Source organism: Camelus dromedarius, chromosome 7 (genome assembly GCF_036321535.1).
Source record: "Camelus dromedarius isolate mCamDro1 chromosome 7, mCamDro1.pat, whole genome shotgun sequence".
In the NCBI taxonomy this organism is placed as follows: domain Eukaryota; kingdom Metazoa; phylum Chordata; class Mammalia; order Artiodactyla; family Camelidae; genus Camelus; species Camelus dromedarius.
In genome coordinates, this window is record NC_087442.1 from 11,037,187 (window position 1) to 11,051,847 (window position 14,661).

The 14,661-nt window shown below is 46.7% G+C and overlaps 1 long non-coding RNA gene across 2 annotated transcripts; it reads right to left on the reverse strand.

Annotated features, from left to right (window-relative positions):
* Positions 1-3,269: 3,269 nt before the first annotated feature.
* On the reverse strand, positions 3,270-11,004 carry LOC135321652 (uncharacterized). Of its 2 annotated transcripts, XR_010381562.1 has the most exons (5): positions 10,866-11,004; positions 10,474-10,725; positions 7,818-8,806; positions 3,539-3,714; positions 3,270-3,409 (listed from the first exon to the last, which is right to left on the reverse strand). It is a non-coding gene; the product is annotated as an uncharacterized LOC135321652 (long non-coding RNA). The 2 variants fall into 2 exon arrangements; XR_010381561.1 differs by lacking the exon at positions 10,866-11,004 and having other exon boundaries at positions 10,474-10,796.
* Between the last annotated feature and the right edge of the window lie 3,657 nt (positions 11,005-14,661).

The window sequence follows — 14,661 nt, forward strand, 5'->3', positions numbered from 1 at the left end:
TACCGATGATGTCACTGCGCTGATGTCCCTGTCCTCGTGGGCTCCCCCTGGGCAGGCTCTGCTGATCCAGGCCTTTCCGTCTGTCCAGGCACCCACCGAGCAGGGGAGCTGCCTGTGCTGAGCTAGGCTGGGCAGGGCTGGGCCGGTGACCATCCCCCACAGCTTCCCTGCTGCCCTCGGAACAGGTGCTCCTTGCCCTACAGCTGGGCTGCATTATCCGGGCTGCCCCACTGAAGCCTCATCACACTCTTCACCAAATGCGGCCTCCAGGGGAGGCTCCTGGCCGGGGGAGGTGCGCGGCTCCCTGCTGTAACAAGCGCGCCTGCATGTCTGTCACTGGGAGAAGATTACGGGCGACTCTTCAAATGCCAACACTAACTCTGATTCATCAGATAATCTGCCTGACACGGGGACCAAGCCAGGACAGTCTCTCCCTTAACTCTCCGCTCCTCCTCGCCCCTCCCCTCCCCAGCCGCTCACTCAGTGGATCCACAGTGCCCTCACGTGGCCGGTTGTGCAGCAGCGCTATTGACGTGGCCCAGGCGGGCCGGGTGCTGTCTAAACGAGGCGTCAGGATCCATTTGGCCAGGATAAGGCACAGCTTTTGCTGATTTGCTGTTCATCTGTCTGGGGCTCACCCTTTGCATGTGGTAGTGAGGCACGCAGGAAGCAAAGATTTTTCCAAAAGAGAATAAAAATTTGAAATCTCATCAATCTGTGTTCTAGGAAAGGGGATACCAGCCAGTCATTAGATGCCAGCTGCTCTGGGAAGGAGGTGGGGCCTTGGGCAAAGTTTTCTCTTTTAACCAGAGACTCCCTGGAGAGGCTGACAGTGGAGTTCCAAGGGCCAAAAAAATCTTCCAAGCAGCCAGAGAAAGAAACCCACCAATTCCATAAAGAGGGATCTGCCCACCTACATACCTTCTGGTTTTGAATACCCTGTTCAAATCTTTTGATCTTTTTTAAAAAATTGAATTACTTGTCATTTTAATTATTGATTTCTATGAATTCTTTATATTATGAATACACATTCTTTCTCATCTATCTAGATATCTACAATCTTCTTAGTATCTTTTGATGAACAACATTTAAAATTTTGATAAAGAAAAATTTTATTTATTGTTTTTAATTAGAACACATTTCATCCTCTTTTAGAAATCTTTGCCTCCTCCAAGGTCATGCAGAGACTTTGCTGTGTTTTCTTTCAGGCGTTTTATAGATCATTGGGAATGCTGATCCATTTCATGTTAATTTTTGTTTATGGCAAAGGTCAGCCAACTTCTTCTGTAAAGTCAGTAAATAGGTTTGGCTTTGTGCGCCCCATGGGGTTTCTGCCACAACTGTCCAACTTTGCCATTTCATACAAAAGCAGCCAGAGATAATATGCAAATGAATGCACGTGGCGATGGGCCAACAAAACTTTATTTATGGATATTGAAGTCTGAATTGCCTGTAATTATCATCGGGCACCAAATATTATTCTTTGTATTATTTTAACCATTTAAAAATGTAAGAACTATTATTAGTTTCTGGGCCCTATAATAACAGGCGGAAGCCGTATCTGGCCCATGGACTTTAGTTTAACCACTTGGTTTTACGGACTGAGATGAGGGTTGAGATTCATTATTTTTCCATATGGATATACATTTTCTTCCAGCACCATTGGTTGAAAAGACTGTTTTGCCCTTCTCTGTGCTACTTTTAGTGTTTAATCTAGGGATTATGGTATGCATCTGTAATGTATAGTTTATCTGCAAAAATGTTCTGTTAACTGTAGGTTTTCCATAAATGCCTTTTATAAAGAAATTTAGACTACCAGATGTCAAGAGTGATTATAAAGCTATAGTAAGTAAGTTAATAAATGAATATAGTAAATAAGTAAATAATGTTATTTGTGCAAGAACTAACAAAACAGACCAATGTGACGGATTAGAGAGCCAAGGAAACAGACCCATGCATGTGCAAGGACTGGTTTATGACAAAAATGATATTTTGAAGTGGTGAGAAAAGTATTCTTCAACAAGTAACACTGGGTCAATGGAATAACCATATGGAAAACCACAAGTTGACCTCTTCCTCATGTCATATATAGAAAATTAATTCCAGTTGGATTACGGATCTTAATGTAAAAGTTTCAAATAAAAAGAATTGAGAAAATAATGTATGAAAACATGGTCATTTTGAAACAGGCAAAGATTTCCTAAACCAGACCCCGGAATACAAAAAGCAAACCAAACAGGGGCGAAAGTTGGAATGATTTTGGATTAAGAATTTCTGCTTATCAAAAGATAACCATTAAGAGAGTGAAAAAGTAACCCACAGAGTGTGTGTATATGTTCATTGTGTGGGTGTGTGTGCCAGCTGAAGGTCTCACATACCTCTGGTGGGAGTGTAAATAGGAAACCTCAAAGAATCCGAAATGGTTGACATAACTCTTATTCTGGTCTTTTTTCAATCACTCCCCTTTAACACCCTCTCAAGTGGGGTTATACTTTATGAAAACCAAGCTGAGTGTCTATTTAGAAAACAGACTAGAGAAGAAGGGAATTAAACACAGAATGACTGCAGGACTGTCAGGAAATAAAAAAGCAATATATGGACGTATGCTAACGTGCCTTAGTGTGGGTGACAGTTCCTCCCCGATCACTGATTTCAGTGACGATTGTTGCTAAGGATTCTAATTTATTTATTTTTAAGGCTGGTGGCGACAGATGGTCCTAACAGCGTTCCGTATTGGCTGGCTGCCCTCTGGGTGTGGCATGGTCTGAGTTAGTGACACTCAGTATGAGGAGATTACTATAAATATGCTGAAACTATATAGTTTTGCTAGAGGATATTTCATTATACCTGAGACTAAGGTCTGATATTCAATCCCAGTTTTAGAATCTTGAACTATATAAAGGAATCTCAGAAACCTTGAAACAAAAATTACTACAACCCAGATTATTTTCTGACCTGCAACTACCAGAACGCTGAAGTCCCAAACCCACCCATTCCTCCTGATGAGGGGAGAAGGGGTAACTCCTTTATTTGGCGGTTCCTGGGATCTGTGAGGAGAGTTGAGCACATGGGGGTTTGTGAACAGGAAGGAGGTGGCTGTGTCCCACTGTGACAAGGCTGCTGGCGCAGAGGTACTCAGCCGAGTCCCCCGGCTCCACTCGCTGGATCTTTAGGGTGGAGGACAAGCCCTGAGGCCTCTCAGCAGAGAACCGAGCATCAGGCATCCCTGATTTGTCTAATGCATCATCGTCCTGAAAATAAGTCAGAATCTCCAGGCCCTGCCCCAGCATCTGTCGGTACCAATAAAGGCGATTGTGATCAGAAACTGGATCACACCTGAGAGTGACATTCTGGCCCCTCCCTGTGACCCTGTGCCTGGGGGACTGGGAGATACCAGCTTCTGTGTGACCTGTGGAGACAAGTTGGGAAAAGTAAGGACAAACAAAATTGGGATCATCTCACACACACACACACACACACACACACACACACACACACACACACACACACAGGAGCTGTTGGTTTGCTGAGGACTCACCTACCCCCAGGAGACAGAGGGTCGCCCAGTAGAGGAGCCTGGTGCCCATGGCAGGGTCAGGGCAGCGATGGGAGGTCCAGCAGCTCAGGGTCCTTGTGAGCATGAGCAGAGGAGGAGGGGCGGACCGTGTCTTCATTGGCAGTTCCCATGGTGACGTCACTGAGCCTCAGGATTACCTGATAGTCATTAACTAATTAATTAAGTGTATCTAAGATGCCTGTCACCCTGAGATGCACCATTCTGTTATGTACCATTAAGAAAAGAAAAAAAAAGATTACTGTCCCTCACAATCAGAAACATTAAAAGGTGAAAAATTATGGTGCGTGGTATTAATGAAGAATGGTAACTCAGAAGTGGATTTAAATATGCACTGATTCTCTTAGATTCCTTGCTGTCACCCCTCAGTGCCCCAGGCTTCTGTGGCCCGGATCCCACACTCCCAACATGGCCACGCTTCTCGCCTCTCTCCTTCATTGCTCATCATTAGCTGGACATTTCCACCTGGCTGCTTCAACAGTGCTTCACATTTGAAGCAGAAAATGCTGACTTTGTTAGAGCAGGCACATAGCTAGATATGAGCAGAGAAAGGGGGGCGTGGGCCAAATGGCAGGAAACCATACATCACATGAACCACAGGGGTCCTTGGACAGACAGAGAAAAGCAGAAACCTCAGGACTGATAAGAAATCACACAGTTAGGAGTGACAGGTGTCTTAGAGGCCAACAAAGAATGGTGGGAAAAGGCAGGAATCTCCAGTGTCTGAATGTAACCTTTTGCTCATTACGCCCTCATTACAATAAAATTAGCCTTGCAGGTTAGATGTGCCATCATGCACCGACGCATGACACTTCTGATCCAGACTAAATAAGGACAAACATCCTTCCTTCCCTTGGGAAGGTGGAGTTGGGATGGAAATCAAGGAATAGGACCCCAAGTCCTTCCCTCCCCCATGAATATTCTGCCCATTTATTTCTACACCCATTGTAACCCACTTGGCAAAGAAACTCAGCACAGACGCTCACCTGAGCCTGCCCTCTCTCATAAATCCTCACTTGGCTTTCTTAACCTCTACGTCTTGTCTCAGAATTCTTTCTGTGATGAGACAAGAACCTAGTCGCTGACAACAACCTGATCAACTTTCCCTGAGCTCTCCTATTTCTGCCCTCATCTCTGCATTCCTCTGGGCCTACGCATGGTTTGGACAGGACCATTGTGGGTGGTAGATTTGGGGGGAATCACAAGGCTTTGTCCTGAAGGCAGTCTGAACTCACAGTTGAGGGAAGGGATGGAGTGGTGCCAATGGCATGTACTGGTCTAAGTGGGAATCTTCTGCTAATTCTGGAGGTTAAAAAAAAAAAGATTCCTGTTATTAATTCACTGATCTCCACACAGCTTTTGTCCTCAGCTCCTGATCTCGGTGCCTCCTGTGTTTCTCAGTAACTTCTAAAATAAATAAAAATCCCCAAAGCTTATCTTGAGGAGTCAGAACTGTTCTGCCCTTAATATTCTGGTGAGAGTTGCACAATCAGAATGGGGTAGGGGGTTGAACTGATCCCTGGGACTCCTAACGGGCTGCATTAGGAGTAATTCAGTTCTCACTTTCTTTCCTAGCCTTTCAAAACCTAATTGGTGCCCCCCTTCCTAAAAGGAACGCTACTCTCAACCACTTCCAAAGGAAGATACAACTCCTCCAGCCTTATGACGCAGGAAAATTGATCTATTCCCGGCACCTGAGCATCTCTTGGGGTGCTGAGTGATTCACCAGTGTGCCCCGTTAAACAGTTAAACTGCGGCCCCCCAGCCTCACCACTTCTCTGTCACCAGCCGTCACAAGGAAAAGGAACAGGGCAGATGGTGACTTCACCTTGCAGAGAAATCGTCCCATCTTCCACCCCCTTTAAAAGCAAAACTGATCAGAACCAGCTTGGATTTTAGTTAATGTTTCACACGTGGGAAGCGGCCACTTAGTGGCTTCTCCCTGCCTCCTTCATTTTTACAATAGCTTCTCGCAAAGGCTCCGCCCCTAGTTTATTCATATTCGTGTCTTTGCTGCATCTTGTGATTGGAGTAATTGTGTCAAAGCTCAGCTCTTCCGGGGCCAGGCCACTGACCAGCCCCCTCTAGCACCTCTCCCCGGCCAGTATCATGATGCTTTTAGCTCCAGTGGTGAAGTAAATCCTGATTAGTTCTAGAACTCCCCTTCCTCACAGTGACCCTGTGGCTCCCGAGTCCTCCCACACAGATGCAAACAGTTGACATTTATAACCTGGGTCCAGCATTTATCAGCTCTGAGGCCACACACGAGGCCATTAACCTACCTGTCTACCCCCGTTATGCAGTACGAAGCAGCTAACAGAAGCAAGTTAGCTTCTGTCTACCAACCTGAAAAAATGAGATCCAAAGTGTATTAAGAGAAAAAAGCATGCGAGTGGCAGTTAATGTGTACAGGTGGCCCCATTTTTGTAGGTGTGTCTGGGTAAATAGGTTTGCATGAGCACAGAGAAGAAAGTAAGAAACACACCACTGAAGGTGGGTTTGGAGGGGGTATCTTTGGAGAGGTTAAATGTATTAACATCTAATGTTTTCTTTATACATTGTTGATGCTTTTTTATTGTTGTAAAACATACCTTATCACTATTTACAGTAGCCAAGGCACGGAAGCAACCCAAGTTCCCAACAATAGATGACTGGATTTAGAAGATGTGGCATATATACAATGGAATATTATTCAGCTGAGAAAAAGAATGAAATACTGCCATATGCAGCAACATGGATGGACCTAGAGAATGTTATGCTATGTGAAATAAGTCAGACAGAGAAAGACAAATATTATATATCACTTATATGTGGAATCTAAAATGAAAACAAATAAATGTGTATAAAATGGAAACAGACTCAAAAACATAAAAACAAACTAATGGCTACTAAAGGGGAGAGGGAGGGAAGGAGGGACAAATTAGGGGGATGGGATTAGCAGGTACAAACTACTATACAGAAAATTGCTAAGCAATGAGAATTTACTGGGGAAAGAAAAAGAACCAAGCTTAACCACATGAGAGCTTTCAATTCAGACCCTTGATCAGGCTGCAGAATTTGTGGTGTCTAAGTGGGCGATGTCCAGAAAGGGACTGACTATGAGACATGGTGTAAATGCCCATTTAAAAAAATAAGCCAAGGGTGGAAGGGCACTGGTGCCCGGGGCACATGGGTGGCCCCTGACACTGAGCTGGGCGAGCGGCGAGGGGGACAATGACTTCCATTTGTGCTGACTGTGGGTTAACACGGCTTCTGCCTCCGCAAGAATGGCCACCCCTCATTCTAGAAAGAGCTTTAACTAATGCCCGTATTTGAAAAGGAAGGTCGATGAGCACCCCCTGGTGCCTGCATTTCCAAACTCAATCAAAATAAGTTACATTTTTACAGGCTGGAGAAATGCTCATCTTTTACTTCTAATTCAAGGAGCAGTATAATTGCAGTGTTGGTTGGGATGTTATTCCAGTGTTATCAACCAGTCACAGCTTTCTCAAGGGGGTGAAGAGGGGTGCTGTCCCCAGGGAACATGTTCTATCTCCAGTCTTTGAAAGAAGTAGTCTATTTTTGGTCTTTGCTGCCTAAGGAGATGAAACTGCTTTCGTCTTTAAAGCATTGATGTGAATCACTCAGGCAAAATGGAGGCTTTGGTCTATCCTTGGGCCAGATTATTTCCACCCAGAAAGACTCACACCATTCTTCAAGGGCTGATACGTGGCCTCTCTCTATAAATGGAGCCTCTGCTGTCACAAAGAGCCTTTCCGAAACGGCAGAGGAGGGAGAGCTGGGAAGGCCCTGCCCAGCATCCTGCACCGCAGTCAGGCTGTGGGCTGGAGGAAGCGGGGGCTCGGGGATGAGTGACCCTCAGCTCTGGGTCTCGGCATTGCCCGGAGACCCATGGAAGGGGACATTCCTGATACAGTTCAGTGTAACAGGCCTCACGGCCTCTCATTTGTCCAAGGGGTAGCTGTGCCTTGGGAAGACCCTCCCTCACATGGTAGAGGTGCCATTTTTGTTTCCTTCTCCACCAACTCTGGGTGCTAGTTTTTGACATTCTGTTTCTGATCATTTTACCAGTGATTAGGTGTCCCGTGTTTGGGCGACTCTAAAATCCATAGGGCCTCATGAGGGAAGGAGACTGAAGGGACAAGTCAAGGAAGCTGATGGGAAGACATCAAACTACAGAAAGCCTTGGGACCCAGCTATACAAGAATACAATACAGATTTCGCATCAGTTCCCAGGACTCACCTGATTCTAGGAGACAAAGCGATGGAGGTTCCCTGCTGATGTGGCCAGAACTCTGCAACAGCCTAAGTGGGAACCTGATTGGTCTTCCATGATTCATTCCTCCCTGGAAGACTGTCCACTGGAGCCAAGAAATGCTGTTGTTATTGGTAGAATCAAAACATCCACAGCCCTACGATGTGAGGCTTCTGGTCTAGAGAGTGAGAGGGGTTTCTGTTAGTCACACAGATTCATGTAAAATGGCAACTGTGCTAAATGTTACTGAAGATTATAAGCTATGAGCCCGTATAACAAGGGGATTCGAGCTACTAATATCAAGAAGGGAAACTTCCCTAAGGAGGTGGTGGTCAAGCTGAGGTCTGGAACAAGGAGGACACAAGAGAAGAGACCTGTGTTGGCCCCAAGAACACAGCCTGGGAGGAGAAACACCTTCTTATGGGAGGAGCAGGACACACATGAGGAATGGATTGAACTGACGCCAGGGTGTTTGAAGCAGAGACGAGGGGTGGGGAAGGACAACCAGGAGTGGACATCAGATGGACAAGGGCTTAGGACTGGAATGAAAAGGGTGTGGGAGAGATGGACTCATAAAACGCTAGTGGGGAAAGGAATATGGACCCGTGGTTTCAAGGGTGTCTGTTTGTACCCAATTTCAAATATACTTTCCTGTAAGCAGCTGGGTAGGAAGAATTCCTCTGGAAGTCCAGAGCTGAGGATGCTCCAATAGCAGAGATGGAGATGGGGGCCTTGGAGGAGAAGGCTGAGCCCCCTCACATCACGATGCTGGCCCAGCTGAGACTGGTCTGGGAGGACTCCCCGCACAAGGCAGACTTTCTTAAGGACAGGGCCTCTGAGGGTCCCCTGCTGGGGAATCCGGGGACAGTCTCCCATGGGACAGTGTCCTCCCCCGAGGGGGTCGGGGCCTCGTGAAGACAAGCCCAGCCCAGCCTTCTGTTGACCGGTCTGTGCAGAGCAAGCTGGCTGTGGGGTGGCTGTAGGGACAAGAGGACAAAGGGGTCAGGGAGACACTGTCAGACGCTAGGATGACACTTCTGGCTGTGGCAGAAAGCCACAGGCCCATCGGGGATTCCTCCTTCGTGCAGGCTGCCCTGTACAGCCCGCGCCCCGATGTCGGGTCCTGTTGATACCTACACATACACATTTAGCCCAGGACGACAATCACAGACATCCCAACGTCACTTTCTGTTGAATCCTTGTTATCTTGGGGCCTGGGGAGTTCCAGCATCTGTGACATCTGTGATCAAGGGAAGCCCAAACCGGAGATGATGCCGGAGAGGGACCCCAGACGACTTAGACGCGAGAAAAGGCTGAGATCAGGGCTTCCTCATGTGCACCTTGTTCTTTTCCACGCTAGGGATTTTTCTCACAGGCTGTTCCTTCGGCACAGAGCGTACATCCATTCCCAGACCTCTACTTCATTCCTTATGTGAAAATATGTTTCAGGTATATTTATTCTCACTCGTGAAACATAAAACTTACATTTTACTAGAACAAATTAAGGAAAGTACTTCCAGGGATTTATCTGAGAGAGAACTTGCTGAGACAAAGAAAACTATAATTTCAGTTGCATTAAATTCGTGGCCATCAAAACGCAACATAAAAAAATGGAAACGTAGGCTACAGACTGAGAAGACACAAGGCCTGGGTGTACGAGTGATGAATCAGTGTGAGATTACGTGGTCCTCAGAGTTGCCCAGGAGGAGGCCACGGTAACGATCACGGTGATGTGGGAGGTTCCCGGTGCTCTCCAGGGGGACACACGAAGATGTGGCTGGGCCTCGGTTCTTAGGGACCAGGACACAGGGACTAAAGAGGGAGCAGCTGGGCCCATGAAGGAAGTATGGACTATAAACAGAGAAGCTTACTTCACAATTCTTCTAAACCATGAGACATTGGGGAAATGATTTAACCTCCCTGAGCTCTTTTATCTGTAAAGTCAGTATAAGGATATTTGATTTGCATAAATGTCTAAATCATATAATACATGCAAAGAATCTAGCCCACGTTGAGGGCATAGTTGTTCCCCAGGACGTGGGTGATGCTGGGAGAGAGGTGGAAACATTCAGTGCACACGTGTGCTCTGAGCTCAGCGGGCCGAGAAAGTGTCTTTGAAATGACTAAAAACATCCCTTGAATGAGGGAAACATGGGTGGTGCCCGCACCCCCTCTCACTGCTCAAGCCGAGGCAGGGAGGTTTGTGCACAGAACACTCGTGACTCGGCAGGGCTGTGCCAGGCTGCTGGCGCAGAGATACAGGGCTGAGTCCGACAGCTGCAAGGAGCTCACGTTCAGCTCAGAGCGAGAGTCACCAAACTGTTGTGCTAAGAATCGATCCGGGAAGTTTCCTTTGGCTGTTTGCCTCCTTTCATAAAACTCAAAGAGCAACTGAGGGCCCTGACTCCAGGCCTGTTGGTACCAAGATATACCGAGGTGCCCAGAGATAGGGGAACATCTCAGGGTCACCATCTGTCCTGTGGTTTTGATCAGGTGTCTTGGAGTTTGGGTGACTCCAGCCTCCAAGGGGCCTGTGGGGAACACAGATATAAAAGGAGCATGATGTTTATCCCCCAGGTGAGATGGAGGATTCAGGAGTCAGCAAACTCCGCAGAGCGATAATCTCTTTGTCCACGGCACTCACCCGCTCCCAGGAGACAAAGCATCGCCCAGGGAAGGAGCGTGGGGCCCATGGTGAGCTGCTGGTGGGGCCGGAGGGCAGCTCTGTGTCTCTCGCGCTCAGGTTCTGGTCCTCCTGGATGACAGCTGAGTGTTGGCTCCGCTCCTCCTGATTGGAGAGTTCTCCTGCGATGGCCGCTCCCACTTGTCCTCACCCTGCAGGCTTCCTGAGGTCCGGGGCTCTGTGCTGCCCACAAGCCAGACTCCTCTCCCTGTTCTGCAGAGCAGGAGGCTGGCTTCAGGCAAAATCTGTCCCCATACAACTCTGCTGATGATTCTCTGAGGCAGGTGCTCCTCTGCTGCCCCCACCCCTGCCCACCCCCGACCACCTCCAGCAACCAGGAAGCCCTGTCTCACCTTCCTCACACCACCTTCCACTTCAGAGCTCCGTGCTGGAACTCACCCACCAGCGCATCTGCCGAGGGGGAGGGTCTGTGAGTAAATTTCCTGTTCCCACACTGCCTGCATGTCCTCAAGTCATCTCTCTGATGCTGGGGTCAAACTAAGCTTTGTCTCTGTATTTTCTTTTCCCAGGCATCATTCCTAGCCCCTGCTCTGAGTGGCCAGTGATGCAGAGTCACCAAAATTTGGTCCATCTGATCAGGTCCCAGGGGTGCCTGGATTGTCTACGGATGCATTTATTGGTTTACAGCACAGACCCAGCCAGCTTGGGGTTAACTGTCCCCAAGCCCATCTTCAGTGCAATGGTCTGGAGAGTTTATGTCTACCCCTCCAGGCTCACCCTGCCCTGAAAGGCTGACCTTTGTGGATTATATTAACTGGGCTGCCTCTAATGGCAGGAGACTGAAGGGAGGCAGGGTCGCCAGCTGTCCCAGTTTATAACATCTATCCCTCGGCTTCCTTCTCCCTGCTTCATCTCTTCGTAGCTACTTTTCCTTACCAATGGCCGCAGCACCTGGCAGGCAGCGTGCTCCCTAAGCTACAGCGCCCAGCTGCCCGGGGAGCCACCCTCTCTGTTCCTTTCAACCAGTGCAGATGAGAACCACCCACCTATGCTGGCCCTCGGACGCTTCTCCTTCCCTTACTGGTTTCCCTAACCCCTGCCTCACCTGTAAACAGTCTCTTCATTGTCCCCCCTCAACCCTGCCAGGACCCTGCTGAGTAGGTACGGCATGGGAAAAATGAGCTTGGAGAGTGTATTTTGCCTTTTAAAAAAGTAACAAAGATTCTAACATTCTGCAATTAGCAGTAACAGAAGTTCTAATGTTCTGCAATTAGAAGTAAAATTTCTAACATTCTGCAATTAGCACTACTGAGAGTCAGCTGAAGCTAAGAGAAACATGCAATGTGAAAATAAATGGTGCGAGCTGGGGACGTAGAATCCAAAGAGGACCCAGGGAAGTATGACTCCACTCCTCACCTACTCCTGCCCATGGAACTCGACAGCAGGGGGCTTTACTCACAGCCACAGTGGAGACTACTCCATGCAGACCCCTCCTCGGGACCCCCCTTTAGTCCCCCAGCAGTCGTGCCCCTCAGTGGATCACCTGCTGCCACAGGGATCACCTTTGATTTAAGAGGCAAGAAGGGAAGAAGCAGCTGAACTTTACAGAGAGTAGGAAAAGTTTTAAATGTTTGAAATAGTGTTTTGGAGAGTGAGAGAGTGAGCTAACTGGAATCTCAGAGCAGGAGGTAAAGGCAGGTAAGGCTAGTGGCCTGATTTATCACGCTAGATGCCAGTTTGTACAGGAGTGACTTACTCTGACCGCACGCGGCTGCTGCCGTGGAAAAGACCAGTGCACTCACTCTGGTTTGGGTTTCTGTAATGTCAGGGCATCTCAGGAAGATCATGGTAAGAGAATGGAGACAATCTTCAGGACAGGATTAAAATAACGTGACATCATCGAATCTTCTCTAGCACGAAGCGGTGAAAATATGGAAGGACCCTAAGGGAAAGGATGGGAAAGAACAAAGAACAGGTGTGGGAGGACCGGAAGCTAGGGGCAGAGAGTGAGGTGATGAACTCGGGATTTTGGAAGTGGGACATTTCCAGCTGATGGCAAAGAACACGGAATGATGTTATTAAAGTAGAGTAAGAATTAAAAAGAGACGACTCATACCTTTGGGGCAGGAAACAGGATGCAAAGGACACTAAATGTAAAAGAAAAAAATGACAAATTAGACTTTATAAAAAATTTAAATCTTCAATTCACCAAAAGGCAACACCAAAAAAGTGAAAAGGCAAGCCACTCTGGGAGAAGACAGACTCGGTGTATTTAATGGTCAAAAGACTCATCCCCAGCAAATCCATCATAGACAACCTGATCTTTTTTTTTAAAAAAATGGACAAATTTGAAAGCAGGCCCCTTATAAAAGAAGACAGGAAGATGCTGGAAAAGTAAATCTCATGACTCATCAGAGAAGGATAACTGAGACACTGCCACAAACCCAACAGAAGGGCTGACAATAAAAAGGAGACAACCAAATGTTGGTGAGAACGGGGCCGGGGAACTCCCACCCCTTGCTGTGGCAAACTGGGACAGCCGCTTGGGAGAGCTGTTTGGCTGCTTCTAATAAAGTCAGACATGACCCTACCCTACGAATTCCACTCTTAGGTCTACACCTAAGAGAAATGAATGCATTTACCCGCAAAGACGTGTACAAGAATATTCAGAACAGCTTTATTCATTAGAGTTGAAGGCTGGAACAACCCAGTCATCCAGCAATAGGGGAATGGCTAAACCAAGGGTTATATACAAGGGAATTCTACTCAGAAATATAAAGAATAAACTGCTATATACACAACAAAATAAGCATATCTCAAAAGTAATAATTTTTGAAAAAAAAGTTAGTTGAAACCAAGTATTTCCTATGTGTTTCCACTTACATGCAGTTTAAGAATAGACAAAGCTCTAGTGATAAAAATCAGAAAAGTGGATAGCTCTGGGGAATAAATGGGGAAGATGCATGAGGACACTTTCTTGGGTGATGGAAATGTCCTTTTATCTTGATTTCAGTCATGGCTGCACTGATGTACGCATTTGTCAAAATTTACCAAGCAGTACATGTAGGGAGCCTTTTTCTCTCTGTTAATTACACCTTAATAAAGGATTCCTAAACACAAACAAATTACATAAAAGATGGGAGTCATATTCAGTTTTATTGCTTGTATTCCATGTAGTCCACCTTAGAAATGAGTCACACACAAATTAGAGAAGACAAGAAGAGTCACATGCATGAAGTATCGAGAACGCGAGAAGTTCTCGGGGACTGAAATATACAACGTCCGAATTTGGCCTCAGAATAAGCTGGACTGACAAGTCTGCCCGGAAATAGCTGACGATCACCGGCTGAAGGAAAGCTGCCGCCAAGCAAAAACTTCCGAAAAAAAAAAAATCCCCAAAGGCTGTTGAAATCATTATTTCATGCATCTTGAACTGCTGTAAATACCGTAATTTGGGAAATTGGTCATTCATCGGTTTTACCGCTTAGTCTTTCATTTAGACTTTGAGCAGATTGACCAATTAGTGAATTGAGTTTTTGCCCAGCAAGCAGCCTGCTCCCTTCTGTGCGATCGGGTCCTGGGTCCACCAGTGCTGCGCGACAGGGCGTACATGGACACAGCGGGCCAAGGGGTGAGCAGCACCCGGGGTTTGCCCTTCCTGTGCAGCCCAGTTGTGGACCCCAGTCTTGGAGTTTAGGATCCCACATGAAGAAGCCTTGCTCTTGAGAGCGTGGACGTCTATCAGTAAGGAGCCAAGGAGGGCTGAGCTGGGGGGAGAATCAAATTGTTGCCCAATATTGCTTTGTAATATTTTACAAGGAAAAAACGGAAGAGCTCATAGATTTTAATCCAAGCCCAAAGTATGATAAAAACTAGGTTTTTTTCTAAATTTACAAATTATATAAAAGATGGGAGTCATATACAATTTTATGCTTGTATTCCATATAGTTCAACTTAGAAATGAACCACACACAAATACGAGAAGACAGAACAGTCACACACATAAAATACTGGGAATGTGAGAAGGTCTCAGTGACCTCAGAAGACCCCACAACCTCAGAAGACACACAACACTGCTGTATGCCCACAGGGAAGACTTAGTTTGTCATCTTTTTGGGGACAATTCTACAGTTGATCATCTCGAGGTCTAATGTTGCTGTTTGATGCATCTATGAGCATTTCCCCTAA